Genomic DNA, 13680 nt, shown 5'->3' with positions numbered 1-13680 from the left:
TTACTACTGGCATCTGGTGGGTAGAGCCCAGCTGAACATCTATAGTGCACAGGGCAGCCCCCCGCTAAGGGTGATCTGGCCCCAGATGTCCACAGTGTGGAGGAGCCCAGCCACCAAGAAACCTGCACTAATTAAGAAAGGGTCCCCAGTTCTATAACACAGTTGAGCAAAGAGCAGAAAATCCAGTTCAGCTGCCCTTAGGGAAAGAGCCCTTCCAGGGTTCTAGAAGGGAGAATGGAATTCCAGAGGAAGCCAGGGGTCTGCCCCACTCTGTCCCCACCGCCCCCAGCTCACTGCCAAGGCCACATGCTCACATAGCCTTTCTCTGTGCTGGCAGACCTGCAGGCTCAGGGAAGAGCCTCTAGCTCTCCTGTCCCTACCTTAGGACGGGGGCCAGCACTGCCAAGGGGCTCCTTAGAACCGTGTCCAGAAGGCTTGAGGGAAGTGCAGCAGGAGCCATGCTCTCAGAAGTAATAATTCAACCATGTCCCTTAGCAGAGCTTTTCCCACCAGAAGACCTGGTTTTCCATATGTCTTGGATTCTGTACCAAGATACCTTCTCAAGAGAGTTGGAATGGAAAAGGTGTTTTTTCATGCTGCTTTTCAAGTCCCGGCAAAGTTTTCACTTTGAAGGAGTGTCCAGTGGCTCAGATGTGGGGCTGTCTGGCTTTTCCCCACAGCCTCCCTGCCCCAGGGCTGCCTGATCAAAGTCCATGTATATCCACTGATGGCCACAGGCCTCAACCCAACTGATGTCTTTCCCCAAAATGCTTCTTGCAAGAGACGCCTCTGACTAAGCGCCAAGTGATGGACTATCCCTGGCTTTCCTGTTATGTCCAACCAGCATTATTTAATTCATGCATTTGAAGCAGTTAGGATCCATACAGGAGATGGTAGTGTACAGGGGACTGGCAGTGGAGAAAGGGGTTTAAGTGTCCATCTAATGTGCTGGAAAAATCTCCATGTAAGGTTCTTTTCAGAGGTGAAAGCAGCCACTTACTTATTTTCCAGAATGGCCTTTGCCTGTTACTGTGCGGAATTTTGGTCTTACATGGAATTTGGTTCTTTTCTCCTTTCTATATCTGCCTTGGGAGAGTTATGACATGTGGCACCCACATCACCACGTGCCCAAAGACGAAACCCATGATGGATTTACAAGTTTTTTCCTTATGTATCACTTTTTATTTTAATAAAAGCTACTTCATTCTTAATGTTTCATGTTTTAAACCCTGAAAAGCTCAGAGAAGAAAGCCCCTCTCAATCTTCTCAGGAGGTAACCATTATAAACGTGTAGAGCCTGGTCTCCCAAGGTTTTTTTCCCCTGCCTGTGCCACATTGCTTGCAGGATCTTAGTTGCCCAACCAGGGATAGAATGCAGACCCCAGCTGTGAAAATGCTGAGTTTTAACCACTGGAATGCCAGGGAATTTCCCTAGGCAATTTTTCCTATGCTTATTTTTAAAATGTGTTATCTATATACATATTTTTGTAACCTTTTTGTGTATCAGCGTCCTCTGAGCACCTTGATATGGGATTAAATACTGTCCTGTGACCTGACCACTAGTAATAGCTGCCTAGCAGGGCTCCCTCAGGAAAGGTGTGAGACAAGGCCATTTGGCCATCATGAGGCCGCTCAAAATAATAATTGAAAGGAGACTGTGCTGTTGGCATCTGTCACAGACTACCTGGAAGAGCTTTAAAGGCAGCAGTATCTAGATTATGTTTTACCTTTTTATTCAAGTAGGAAACACAAAATTGTACACCTGTCAACAATGTACAACTGCATGAATGCTCAAGAACACCCATGGAGCTGGCATTCAGATCAAGAAATGGAAACTTAGCCTCCCTGAAGACCCCTCATGCTCCCCTCCATCACTTGCCCCCAGCCCCCAACAAGGGACTGTACCTTGTCTCTCACACCAGAGTCACTGTGCCTGGATTGTTTTGTTTCTTTCACTCATGCCTGGTTTTCAGTGTGCGCATTTGTGTCCAGCTTCTCCCAGTCAGGATCATGTTTGTGAGTTTCATCCACAGTTGTTTGTACTTGTGGTTTGCTCAGCCTCACTGCTGTACAGTGTTCCATTGCATGAGTGTACAAGTCATTTATCCATCCTTTTCAGAGGAGAGATTTGGATTCTTCCTGGTTTGAGGCAATTCAGAATAGTGCTACTGTGATCATTTTAGCATGAGATTTTTTGGTGGTTTAGTTGCTCAGTCATGTCCAACTCTTTGCGATAGCCGGCCACGCTCCTCTGTCCATGGGATTCTCCAGGCAAGAATACTGGAGTGGGCTGCCATTCCTTTTCCAGGAGATCTTCCTGACCCAGGGATCGAACCCGGGTCTCCTGCATTGCAGGCGGATTCTTTACTGACTGAGCCACCAGGGAAGTCTGGTGGGCATGTACCCATGTTTCTGTTGGACATTTGCCCAGGAGTGGAATGGCTGGCTCACGAGTGTCTGTATCTAGCTGCCACACAGTTTTCCAGAGTGGTCGTGCCTATATTTGCATTCCCTTCAGCAGTGTAAGATGATTCAGTTTGGTCCACATCCTCACCAACGCTTTAATGATGGTCAGAGAAGAGGCGAGTCACCACCATTTGTACCTACCTCCACAGCTGGCGTCCAGGGTAGGCCAACCCCATTCCACATCTGGGTGTTTCCTCCTTCAGTTCACCTTTCTCCATTTCTTGACTGCCCCCTGCAGATGTGAATGAGTGTGGATTCAAACCCCGGCCATGCCAACACAGATGTGTGAATACACACGGTAGCTGCAAGTGCTTTTGCCTCAGCGGCCACATGCTCCTGCCGAACGCAGCATGTTCCAGTAAGTTTCAGCAGCTGGCCTGCTCTCAGTCAATCCAGAGGCTTGACCTTTGCCATTTAATGCTTGGGGCAAAGTTAAATTAAGTTATTGGAGGGGAAACATCCACCCCAAAGGCTCTCACATCACCCTAGACTAAACCATCTTTGCGCACGTATTTTTTTCAATTTATTTATTTTTTAATTGAAGGATAATTAATTTGCAGAATTGTATTGATTTCTGCCAAACATCAACATGAATCAGCCATATATATATATATATATATGTTCCCTCTCTCTAGGACTTATTTTTAACTGTAGTAAAATATGTATATTGTGCAATTCACCATTTTGACAATTTTAAGTGTACTTCAGGCATTTTATACATTCACAGATCAGATCAGATCAGTCGCTCAGTCGTGTCCGACTCTTTGCGACCCCATGAATCGCAGCACGCCAGGCCTCCCTGTACATCACCAACTCCCAGAGTTCACCCAGACTCACGTCCATCGAGTCGGTGATGCCATCCAGCCATCTCATCCTCTGTCATCCCCTTCTCCTCTTGCCCCCCATCCCTCACAGCATCAGAGTCTTTTCCAGTGAGTCAACTCTTCGCATGAGGTGGCCAAAGTACTGGACTTTCAGCTTTAGCATCATTCCTTCCAAAGAGATCCCAGGGCTGATCTCCTTCAGAATGGACTGGTTGGATCTCCTTGCAGTCTAAGGGACTCTCAAGAGTCTTCTCCAGCACCACAGTTCAAAAGCATCAATTCTTCGGCACTCAGCCTTCTTCACAGTCCAACTCTCACATCCATACATGACCACAAGAAAAACCATAGCCTTGACTAGATGAACCTTTGTTGGCAAAGTAATGTCTCTGCTTTTGAATATGCTATCTAGGTTGGTCATAACTTTCCTTCCAAGTAGTAAGCGTCTTTTAATTTCATTTGTACATTCACAATGTTGTGCAAACCATCACCGCTCTCCAGAATATCTCCATCACCCCAAAAGGAAACCCTGTCCCCATTAGCAGTCACTCTCCACTCATCTTCTCCTCCACCCCAGCCCTGCATTCTATCTCTCTGGATTTGCCTGTTCTGGCCTCATTGTTTTTAAATAAAAAGACTAACTGAGGGGAAAGATACATTGAGTCTCTCTATATATTCACAGATGAATTAGAATTCTTCATGAAAAAATAAGCATACTGAAAATATAAGCATATTGTTTCAGGAAGGTGATAAATCTCAGTTCCATCTCAGGACATCAGTTCTTCCCACCAGCTATCTTTCTCACGCCCCATGCTCAAAGATTAGTGACACTTGTTCGAAGTCCATTCCAGTTCACATTCCTGGAAAGAAAAGCCCTTCTCTGATAAAGAGAACCCATGTCCTGTGGGGCCTAAATGTCTATATCCATTCATTTATTGAGAAGGAAGGCTTTTCAGGTTTTATGTTGCAGCTGAAAAGCAAATCCATCAGCCCTGCCACCCCCAACAAGCCTGCAGCTTGTGCCTTCTGCCAGCTTCCCATGGATGCAGGGTCCTCTGACTCCCTAGCCTATCCTGGGCTCTCCCTCCATTGGTTGTAAAATCTGGGCTCTTGCATAGCTCACTTCCCCCACCCCTGCCTCACCCTTGAGCTGCTGGCTCCACTTGGCAGAATGCCCCAACACCACTAGAGTCTCCATTAGCAAGCATGTTTAAGAGATAAAGCAGGAATTCAGAGAGTTTTTGTTTAAATTTTTTGGGTATTTTTAAAAAATATTTATTATACATTAAACAGAAACCCCCAAGAAACAAATACGTAGCTTAATGAATTCTCATAAAGCCAGCATCCATGTAACCCCTAACAAATAGAACTTTGCCAGAACTACCCCCTTCACCCCCCAGCCCCTTGGGAACAACTGTCCACGGTTTTCTAGTCATCACGTAACATTTTTTAAAAGATATATGCTAATGGATGTTTCTGAAACATTCCATGAAAGCCTTTTTAGTGCCAAAAAAGATATCTTTCTCCAAATGGAAGAATACAATCAGGTAAATTTTGAAGATTAATTTTGAAAGGAGACAACTAAAGAGAAAAGGAATAAACTAGAAATATAACCATTGGTCAGTGTTTGCTGCATTACTGTTGCCTGGGTGTCTGTCCTGGTGCCCTCTTTGCCTATTACTATACATGTGAGGGTTGCCTCTGCCTCCCTGTTTATAGCTTCCAGTGGCCAGGTGGCCCTGAATGTCTCTCACGGATGCTGATTTTACTTACCCAGCCCTTTGCAGTCTCTTTCGTCCAGCTGGTTGACTGGCATGTTATAGATGCGGGTGTGTAAAGAGAGGATATTCACAGTGCTCCCCTGTTATAGGCACTTTTGATCCATATGTACTGGAACCCTACTCGGGATATGTGTTTCTGTGAGACACGGTCTATTTAGCAATGAGTGACAGAAAAATCGAACTAAATTATCTTTACTTTTAAAAGCTGGAGGCAAGCAGTTCCAGAACAGGTCACCAAGGACTCAGCCTCTGCCATCTTCAGGGTATTGATTTCATCCTCATGCTTGTGGCCTTGTGGTCACAATATGGCTGCCCTAGCTCCAGATATCACACACACATCAAAGGTAGGCAAGACAAAGGGAAAAGGAGCGATGCCAGGAAACAAATGCCTCTTTTGTGTCCATCGTTTTGTCATGCAGCAGCATCTTTTCCAGAAACTCCAGCAGACTTATCTTAATATCTCTTTGGCTATAACCGAATCATATGGCCACTCCCTTGTTGCTGCATGGGAAGCTAGGAAAAAGATGTGTAACAGGCTTTTCAGCCTCAGTAATAGGAATGGCTTTTGGGTAGCTGATCAGCCTTATCTGCTGCATGTTTTAATACATGCACCTAAAAGACAAGGTTTAATGATTTCAGTGACTCTCAAGGAGGCTAGATATGAATGGACAGATGGGTAGAATTTGCATTTTTTTACCCTATTTATTCAAATGAATCATCTCTATCAGAGGTTGCATTTCAGCCAATAGTAGAGACCAGTCAGGTGACGTAAAGGATCTTGTATAGGAAGAGACAGAGATGACGTCTTTGGTGACTGAGGGGTGCATGCTCTGCCTAAAGACTGTCCGGTGCAATGCAGTGGCCAACAGAATCAACCAGGGGGCCAACAAGACACCACCTCTGCACAGATTCCATTTGGATCTCCATCTGGGACTCAGATGATGAAGCTTATCCTCTGATACCATTCCACGTGTTACATTTCATGTCTCAGGGGTCAGGGATCGTTCCTTAGTGACCATTTTTTTATCATCTCCTGGGGAAAAGGCTAACCTGTGCCTCTTTTCACAGACTTTAGGACGTGTGACATGACCAACTGCCAGTACGGCTGTAAAGACACAGAAGAGGGGCCACGCTGTCTGTGTCCGTCTCCGGGCCTCTGCTTGGCCCCCAATGGAAGAGCTTGTCTAGGTAGAGTATCTGGAGTTACCTCCTCCCCTGACTTCTCCCTTTACTCCATTCCTCCTTTTTCATCTGTCACAACCTACTTGTTGACTAGACATCGAAAATTCCTGAAATGACAGATTTATGTCCATTTCCATGACAACATTTATAGCACGAATGTTCTAGATGCACTTTGCTGTGCTAGAGGAAACACTTTTCTATAATTTGTTGGGTTGCCTGATGCCATAATGGAAAAAGATACAAGTAATTTTATTTTTGTATATTTACCCTGCACTTTTTACTTCAACTACCAAGTTGTATATACTCTTAGTGTATTTAACTATATTGCACTAAAGATAGATAATATTATGACCAAGTTAACACATAGCATTAATATGGGATGTCAAACCAAACAGAATGTTGAAAGAGTTGTTAATCTTTTTTGATGGAAGCAAGCAAATAGCACTATGATTTAATATTCTAACTTCTGGACTACAATAGAAATATTTTTCAGTTGAGGTGGTTGGTGTTTATTTACCATAAATGTATTGATACATAACTTGATAAACCACATTTAGAAATCTCACTCAAATAGATCCTAAATCAGTTAACCACTTTAATAGAAGTCTGTATAAATTAAAATTTTGGTTCTGCTCTTTGAGAGCAGGCAATCATTTAATTCAATTCACAGGGTTTAGTGCTCTTCAGTAAAATCAGATTTATGTCAAGGCTAATTCTTGACCAAATGAATCCAAGTGTTCACCCACCTCTTTGATTTGTCAAGTGCCATTTGTATTGGAGGAGAAACTTGATATACATGAAAGTGATCCCTGAAAAATAATTTTGGTCAATCCAACACTTACTTGTTAATTATATCAAGAATGCAAAAAGAACAATAAGCCAGCACCAAATTTCTTGTTTAACCACTGTTTCAAAATAATGATGGTTCCAAATTTACTTGATTTGACATCTGAAAGTTAAGGCAAAGTCTGAGTCTTAATGGTTTGGTCAGCATAGCTGTCAGCCCCTCTGTGATGTGACTTTCCATGGTAGCAAAGGAAGGAAGCCTCTTGTCTCCTAAGTTGCATCATGGCTTCATTCCACTTGACCCACAATTTATGTATCAGTACATTCTTTAAAAACCATGTTTCTATGATTTGGGACAATATGACAGGATTTGGAGGCGGTTGCTAATGAAAAAATTATTTCGTAAAATGCAAGCTTTGAATGTTTGTGTAGTAGGTTTGCCATGCAATATCCATAGCTGGAAGAATATTAATTCCTTCAGCAAAATGGAGTGTCTGTGTACCAACTGCCAGCCGTATGTTCCCTGCCCCAGAAAAGGCAGGGCCTAATGAAAGAGAAAATGTGAATAGAAGTAACGCCATTACAGCAAGATAATATCTCTAAAATAAGCTGTACAAAGTGATAGAAATCCAGTGAATGTGCCTCGGGGATCCAGAACTCTTCCCAGAGGATAGGACGTTGGTAGCAGAATAATCAGAGTTTCCAGTGCAGAAACCACACGTGTGTGTGCGTGCTGTGCGCTCTGGGTGTGGGCACGAGAGTGTGTTAGAGGACTCCATCTTTGGGGAGCCCAGAAAGCTCATCACCCAAGATCTGGTGCAGAAGGGGTACCTCAACTACCGCCAGGTGCCCAATAGTGATCCTCCGGGCTATGAGTTCCTGTGGGGCCTGAGAGCTTATGCTGAGACCAATAAGATGAAGGTGTTGGAAGTTCTGGCCAAGATCCAGGATACGGTCCCGAGTTCCTTCCCAGATCTCTATGACGAGGCTCTGAGAGAACAGGTGGAGAGAGCAGGGCTGAGAGGCATTCCCATTTCTCCAGCTATGGCTGAGGCCAGTGCATCTTCCAGGGCCAAGTCCTACAGCTCCTCCCACATCTAGGGAGGGGTCAGCACACTTTGTTCCCTTTGTGTTGGAAGAGAACAGTCTAGCTCTTAAATAGCGTGGGGTAGTAGGGGTGCGGGGAACAAAACCCATATGTTCTTCACAGTTTTAAGTAGTGTGGGAGTTTAGGTACAGTTTTAACAAAATATGCATGTTTTCCTTTTATCCATATGAATAATATCTCTCAAAAATAGATGATTTAGTTAGGGAGGTAGAGGTGTTTTGTATTTTTAAATGTTTAAATAAACCTTCATAAGGTTTATTTTGCTTCAGAACCTAGGTTTATTAATGTCATGGATGTCATGTTTATTGCTGTTAGGTTTAAGACTAGGAGTTCATTATTTGTAAACAAGTTGAAAAGACTTCAATATTTTCTTTATGGTCCAGAACAAGGTAACATAACATTGGAATAGAATTTTACTTGGAAATGTGTAAGAATCCTAGAGATAAGTATTTGGGATCACAGAGCTTTCAGAGTAAACGCTGGTTTATTCTTTGTCTTCTTATCTGTCCTCTTTCCTTATAAAAGTTAATAACATGGACCTAGATTTGCTTAGTTTATTCAAACTGTATGACACTTAAATCATAATAAAAGAGAATCTTTGCTCATTATTTCCTTTTCTCCCAAATTAATTGACCATCTTCTGTTTAGAAGGCTGTCTTATAGTACTGGGTGGGTAAGAAAATGAAGCCCAAGCCACTGCCCATGGAATTTTGAGGCTAGCAGCAGGTCCCATATAAGGAAGGTGGTGAGCTAACTCTAAGGAATAAACAAATCATAAATTTAAATGGGGGAGGTGTGGAAGAGGAGGTTCCAGATGAGAGCAAGCAAGTCGAAGTTACCTGATTAAGGCGGCATTGGGTCTTGGGAAACGTCTAGTTCCTCGGTGGGAGGTCATTTTCAGTCCAGATGCATGATGGGCTAGATGAAGCTGTGGGAGTGATGCCAGACACTCATATGATGGTTCTCAGAGGTGAGTCTGTAAACCTGGAATATATCTAAACCACATGTTCACCATTATTTGGGGATATCCGAAAACCATAGGGAATGGAAGGGGCCCTGTGCACTTGAGGCAGGGCAAGTGAACACTCAAAATACACATTTTCATCAAAAGCTGTCCAGAGAGTTTCTGAGAAATAAGCGTGATACCCACTGAAGCGAGATGCCAAGACATCACTGGACTGTCTCTCTTTTTCTGGGATGGGAGCACCAGAACTTGCTCTGTTAAATGGGCAGTTTAATTAGGTTGTTTAGTGTAATTTGGCAAACTTTAAGGGAGGGCTCAATTTTTACTGTCAGTGGGATTAAATTAGGGGTGGTTTGGACAAAAACAAGCACCTGAGAGGGAAGTTGCTGGTCCTTGAGACAAATGAACTTGTCCTTACATCCATGTGGAGAAGACAACCCCAAACTCATATTAAAACAGGTGCTCAAATAGGGAAATACTGCTTAGTTTTACTTGCTTGGGAGCATTAGTGCTGATGTGGGTTTGATTATTGTTTGGAGTTGCATATTCTCTAGCCTGGAAATAAAATTATGTGATGGAAGTCTGTTATCATTCGGGGTCAAAATCACCTTTGTAATAACTGCCATTCATTCAAAGTACCAAAGCTTGTCTCATACTGTGCCAGGTGATTTACATACATCACACATGTCTGTGGTCCTACACTATAGACTCGTCCAAACACAATTTGCAGATAAAGAAGCTGGAATAAAGAAGCTCAAATTCAAAGCTCATAAATGATAGGAGCTGGACTGAACCCCAGCACTGAATTCCTCCAGAGCCCATACTGTGCCACTCCTCCAGGATGAGGCCAATCTTGGGTCACTTCCTCTTTCTGAACATTAGTCCAAAAGGTATTTCACATGTTAAATAGCAGAATTTCATACCCAAAACACGGGTTTGGAATAAAAGGCCCCAGAAGTAAGTAACAAAAAATGAAAATAAAAGTGAAGGATGTATAAGGAAGGAGACAGCATTCAGTGACAATTTATCTACAAAGGAAATGTCAGTAAACCGCAATAGATCAGGGATGCAGAAAATCATTTAATTCAGCCCCTTCCTTTCAGAGAGTAAATCTGTTAGAGTGAAGGTTCTACAAGAGGCTGTGTCTGGTCAGTGAAGAGAAGGAAGAGATCAGCGTGTTTTCTCTGATAGCACACCACCTATCCTGGGGCCCCTCCCGGACTGCAGCTTCCCCATCACTCCTGGGACTCTACCCATTCTCTGTGAGATTTGTTGCAGGCAGACTAAGACTTTTCAAAGACGTGGCATTACCCAAGAAGTCTTTAATAGAAGACACAGGAGTCAAGGTAAAGACAGATGAATGAGGAACTGAAGTCACAGAGAGACTGGCCTGTGTCTGCTCTCAGAAGGCCAAGACAGGGCTGCCAGGCTGCGCATTCCCTCACTTCTTTTCAGGGCTTGCAAGGACATGGTCTTTGGTCTACATGGGTCACCTTAGGTTAAAAGAAAGAGGAAATCCAGAGTCCCCCAGGAGTCAAGGTGAGGCACCTGAGTGAGGGCATACCCATACACTGAACACAGAGGGCCCCAAGAAGCCTGAATCCTGATGTCGTCCCTGAAGGCACAGGTAGGAGTAGCCTCGTGTGGCATTCCCAGACTTCCCCTCTCTGGCACCACAGGGAGTGAGGACCTTAGTCTGAGAGAGCTCCCTTACGTAAACAGAGAAAGGAGCCCCACACCTTGCCAGGAGTCAAGCTTTTGACTTACAAAACCCTCTGACCTCAGAACTCTGAGGAAACCGCACAGAACCCTGCCCTTCCTGGCATCCCTGGGATACCTGCTCATTGTTGACATGACATGCCCATTTCCTTCTATGAAGTCACAAGTGGGGTTGGGACATGGTCCAAGGGGTATAGCCTAGGGCCAGCCGTGAGATTATTTTCAGGTTTTCCAGAAACCAACTGAATACCCTGAAGACGAAGGGAACCACACACCCCATAACCATATGATTCATCTCATCCTCTGTGCCTCAGAAGACCAAGGACAGGTATGGACGGATGAGGAGAATCCTACTTTTTCCTAGGGGTCTCACGGAGATGCTTGCCCTACTATAAGAAAGTATAGTAGTAGACGGGGTGGACCCAAGGGAGGGTAGACTTTTAGGCCACAACAGAGGCGAAAGCAAGGACTGAGGGATCATCTACCAATAAAAAGAAGTGATAATGAATCCAGCCCTGTTCCTTGTAGCCCTTTAAGAACCAGGGCAGAGCTATCAAGCTGAAGCTCCATCAACATTTATTTATATCAGGTGTGTAGGAAATGAAACCCTTAGTATGAAGGTGCAGATACTATTCCAAGAAAGGGGCGGGGACACCAGGCCCTATGGGGAACCAAAGGAAGCACTCTTAATTCATGTTGAGGACTCCAGAGGCCAGGACAGAACACTTCCCCCTGAGCACTCAGTACTGGGTGATAACTACTGACTGGGGTGATAAGCTGAGGACCTCTTCATTTCTCAGAAATCCCAGAGAGCTTTGTGATGCCAACTAGAGAACAGCAGAGGGAATGGGTCCTATGACTGGCCACTAGTTGGGTGGTGGTCTTGAATGCGAAATAACAGATGCCTCTGTGTAGGAGGCTACCAGCTCCTTCTCTCACCCCAGCGTGCCTGAGGCAGCGGTAGCAGGATGAAGCCTAAAGATCACTCTAATTTCCTTCAATATGTTTCCCAAAGGACAGCTGATTAGGAGAATAGGAACCCTGGGGGTTTTCAGAACAGTGCCCTCAAGAAAACCACAAATGTAGCCTTCCTGATAACCAAGGTGGTATTTCCCTGCTGCGGCTGCACACTCAACCTTTGTCTTCCTGTGTGCCCTTATCACCTGCCCTCCTACTCACACTTCTAATCATTGTCCCCCAGCGCAGTCATCATGCCTCGGGGTCAGAATCATAAGCTCTGCATCCGTGAGAAACGCCACCAGGCCCGATATGAGCCCCAGAGTCAAAAGGGAGTTCAGCCCGCTGCAGGAATGGAAGAGCTTCCCTCTACCTCTTCTCTTTTAGAAGATAATTCACAGAGCTCCTCAGCTACTGGGTCAAATAGCACTTCCCAGGGGTCTTCGGAAGCCCCATCTACTACCAGCACTTTTTCAACTACTTCTGACACAACATCTGATGAAGAAGATACCAGTCAAGATGACGAAGATTCAGGTTCCTCCGATGTCTCATCTTCTACCGAGAACACCTACAGTGATACTCTGAACAGCATGACAGGTGTGTTGGAACAGTTCCTTCTGCATAAATATAAAATGAAGCAGCCCATCATGAAGGAAAACATGCTGAAGATTATCCACCCAGGATACCATAACCGATTGCCGAGATTCTCAAGAGAGCCTCTGAACACATTGAGGCTGTCTTTGCAGTTGACTTGAAGGAAGTCGATTCAACCACCCACTCCTATGACCTTGTCAGCAAACTGAACCTGCCCAACAATGGGAGAGTGTGGGATGGTAGGGGCTTACCTAAGACCGGTCTCTTGATGACAGTTCTGGCTGTGATCTTCGTGAAGGGCAACTGTGCCTCTGAGGAAGATATCTGGAAATTCTTGAATATGATGCAAGTATATGCTGGGAGAAAACACATCATCTATGGAGAGCCCAGGAAGCTCATCATCAAAGACTTTGTGACGATGAAGTACCTGGAGTACCGCCAGGTTGCCAACAGTGATCCTCCACGTTACGAGTTCCTGTGGGGCCCACGAGCCCATGCTGAAACCAGCAAAATGAAAGTCTTGGAATTTTTGGCAAAAGTCAATGATACGGTCCCCAGCGCCTTCTCATCACAATATGAAGAAGCTTTGTGAGATGAGGAGGAGAGAGCTCGAGTCACAGTTCCAGCCAGGCCTGGCACCACCAGTCATGTTCCACGGCAATGTTCAGCAGCTTCTCCCACCCCTACTGAAGACCAAGACTTTTAAAAAATCATCCAGATAAGAAAATTTGACATCAAAATAGGGACTTTTGCTGAAATGGGAAGCAATCCCACAATAATACTGCTGGGACAATGGAATGAAAAAATAAAATGAAAAAAATTTCAAAACATGATCAACCTTGATTGTTCTCCATCTTTTCTGTCTTCTGTTTTGTAAAATTAAATAATTTATACCTCGATATGCTTCTTGAAAGATGCAGGAGGTATTAAATCTTAACAAGTTAGACCTCTTACTGTCTTCATTTATTGTTTGAGCATCTGCTCTTTGAAAGGCTCTATGCTAGTTCTGGTGAGGCTAAGATCAAGACCTCCCCTATGCCCATCAACTTTAGAAACAAGGAGCTGCAATCACATAAGCAAGATCTTGAGATAGCCTTTAGGAATGACAGGAAAGTAAAAAGACTATCCAGGAAGAAATCTCTACCTGGGGTAACGTACTGATTCGTTAGGCTTTCCACAACAAAACCCCACAGAATGGGTGGCTGAAATAACGGAAATTTATTTTCTCTGAGTTCTAGAGGCTGCAAGTCCAAGATGAGGGCTGGTTTACCCTGAGGCCTCTCCCCTTGGCTGCCGGGTGGC

General features: G+C 44.4%; 1 pseudogene; it reads left to right on the top strand.

Moving 5' to 3' along the window:
- Positions 1 to 12038: 12038 nt before the first annotated feature.
- Positions 12039 to 13084, top strand: LOC147339772 (melanoma-associated antigen B5-like; annotated as a pseudogene).
- The last annotated feature ends 596 nt before the right edge of the window (positions 13085 to 13680 follow it).

Source organism: Bos grunniens, chromosome X (assembly GCF_055505025.1).
Source record: "Bos grunniens cultivar Pamir isolate PY7600 chromosome X, Bosgru_T2T1.0, whole genome shotgun sequence".
Classification (NCBI taxonomy): domain Eukaryota; kingdom Metazoa; phylum Chordata; class Mammalia; order Artiodactyla; family Bovidae; genus Bos; species Bos grunniens.
The sequence above is the reverse complement of the archived record's forward strand: the minus strand, read 5'-3'. Positions and strand labels throughout refer to the sequence as shown.